The 2,587-nt window shown below is 42.2% G+C and overlaps 1 pseudogene; it reads left to right on the plus strand.

Annotated features, from left to right (window-relative positions):
* The first annotated feature begins 1,404 nt into the window (after window positions 1-1,404).
* LOC129073561 (ferritin, heavy subunit-like) lies at window positions 1,405-1,925 on the plus strand (annotated as a pseudogene).
* Window positions 1,926-2,587: the final 662 nt, after the last annotated feature.

Below are 2,587 nucleotides of genomic sequence, written 5' to 3' on the forward strand. Positions count from 1 at the left end.
GGGCCAATAGCCAATGACGGGTAAATTACCTCACACTGAGGTAAACAACCTAAGACAGGTATTGGCCAGTATTGGCAGCAGACAAGAAATTGGGGGACACGGAGAAGGGGCAAAAAGGCCCCTGAACCTCTTGGCTTGGCTTGGACATGGCCAGAGTCCTCATTGTAGCTGAGAAGCAGTCTCCGTATCCCTTGGCGGCTCCCTCCCCCTGCCTGGCTCAGGCTTGAAACAGTGCAGAAAAACAGCCCTAAATCAGATCTGGCGGGTCCCAGGGTAATCAGTCCTAAAAGTAGATTCTCTAGAGTGTGTTCTGTTTCTCCCTCTGGTCTCTGGTTAGCCCATGCTGCGAAGGACATTTATTTACACCCCTTACCTTGTTAAGACATTTGCTCTATTTACACTCCTTACCTTGTATCGTTAAGACATTTACTTTATTTACACCTCTTACTTATATCTTTAAGGCGCCTTTAATTCTACTTTCCCCTTATCTATAGTCTCTATTGTTGATTCTAGTCTCCTCTTGGACCCATGTAAATCAGTGAACTCCTGTCACTTGTCTTCTTAAAAGCATCATATATTCACTGTGAAACTTACCATACTGATGTAATATGATAACATATGCATTCCTGTTACCTAGCCCACTGATAAGATTTTCAATAAAAGCCTTGGAACAAAGGGCAACGGGGCCTTCCCCACTAGAGGGAAGTGCCCCTGTCTGCTCTCCCCGCAAACAGAGAAGTGTTTGCGATGTTTTGTGTTTGTCCCTCTCATCCGAGACAACCCGGGACAAGCTCTGCAGGTTTCAGAGCCCTGCTCCCCCCTCACCTGGGCCCCCCGCCCGTTTCCCTCAGGTTCAGGGAGCGGTGCGCTCTCTGCGGCGCTCCCCCGTGGCAGCGCGCCCCTGTAGCTGCTGCGCAGTCCGACATTTCTCCCTTCCTTCCTCTCTCTCTAAAAGTAAGTAAATAAAATCTTTTTAAAAAATAGTTCATAAAATTTACTAAACAAACAACAAATACCAGAACAAGCAGCAACAACAAGCCCTGGGAAGGGGGACAATCTGATATCCAGAGTTCCGTTATAATATTCAATGTCCTGTTTTTCAACAAAAATTATTAGGCTTGAAGGAAATAAGGAAATATGGCCCACATACAAGGGAAAAATTAATAGAAACTGTGATTAATAGAAACTTAATGAAGCTCAGACATCAAACAGATACAACTTTAAATTTTTACATGCTCAAAGAGCAAAAGGAAACCATGCACAGAAATGGAAGCCATGAGAACAACGTCTCACCAAATAGAAAATATCAATAAAGAAATTATCAGAGGAGCCACATAGGAATTCTGGAGTTGAAAGTTGCAATAACTGGAGCACTGTTTGTGCCTGGTTTTCTCTAAAGCTGAGATGGCTTCCCAGGTCCAGAAACTCATCTCTGAAGAGAGTCAGGTTACTATTAATCATGGGGCATCTTATGAGCTGCATATCAGTGATGCTTATTTAGCTACAGCCTGTTATTACAATGAAAACACAGGCGCACCTCTCTTTGCTGTATTCTTTGAAGACGAAACTTAGGTGAAGAGGGAACATGGGAAGGAGTTGCTAAGATATCTAAGAAGATGTGAAGGTAAAATCTGCCTTCCAGTGGTTAAGAGGCCTGATATAGATAACTGGGGACAGGCGTAAAGGCTCTAGAGTCTGCTCTGGAGATAGAGAACAGGTTAATGGAGCTTGTGCAAGAGCTGGAGACTGTGGTGTCTGACAACAGTGATAAGGATCTCTTACCCTTCATGGGAAAGTACCTAGATAAACAGAAGAGGAACACAAGCTTTCTGGAACACCAGTTTGTACATCATAAGGGATTAGAAAAACAGGCCCAGCAGGAAGACCTGTTTAAAAAGCCTGCTGAAGTGTCAGATAAAGACTAACATTGGAAGGTAACAAAGCAAGTCTTCCCACTGCAGTAAATCCCAAAATCAGCTACTTAAGAATCTTAATCTGCATTACGAAAGGAAAAAAATGTATGATAACTGAAATTAAAATTTCACTAGAGGGGTTCAATAGAAAGTCTGAGCAGGCAAACTTGAAGATAGTTTAACTGAGGTTATCATACCTAAGGAGTAGAAATTTAAATAAATAAATAAAATGAACAGAACCCTGGCCATCGTGACTCAGTGGGTTGGGTGTTGTCCTGAAAAGCGAACGGTAACCAGTTTGATTCCCAGCCAGGGCACATATGTGGGCCAGGCCTCAGGTTGGGGGCATGTAAAAGGCAACCCAACTGAGATTTCTCTTCCTTTCTTTCTTCTTCCCTTTACCTCTCTCTAAAAATAAATAAATAAACTTTTAAAACAAAATAAATGAGCACAATAGATCTGTGTAACAGCATCAAGTGTACTAATATACACATAATGGAAGTCCCAGAAGGAGAGGAGAGAAAGGGACCGAAAGGCTATTTGAAGAAATAATAACCAAACAAACAAACAAAAAAAAACCCGGGAAATTCTTTGTACTGAGATGGAAGGATCTGCAAAACATGTTGTTAAATAACAAAAGCAAAGTGCAAACTATGTGCAAAAAGCTCCAAAAA

The sequence above is a fragment of the Pteronotus mesoamericanus genome, unplaced genomic scaffold (assembly GCF_021234165.1).
Source record: "Pteronotus mesoamericanus isolate MK-2021 breed Mesoamerican mustached bat unplaced genomic scaffold, CSHL_Meso_final contig_42, whole genome shotgun sequence".
Lineage (NCBI taxonomy): Eukaryota > Metazoa > Chordata > Mammalia > Chiroptera > Mormoopidae > Pteronotus > Pteronotus mesoamericanus.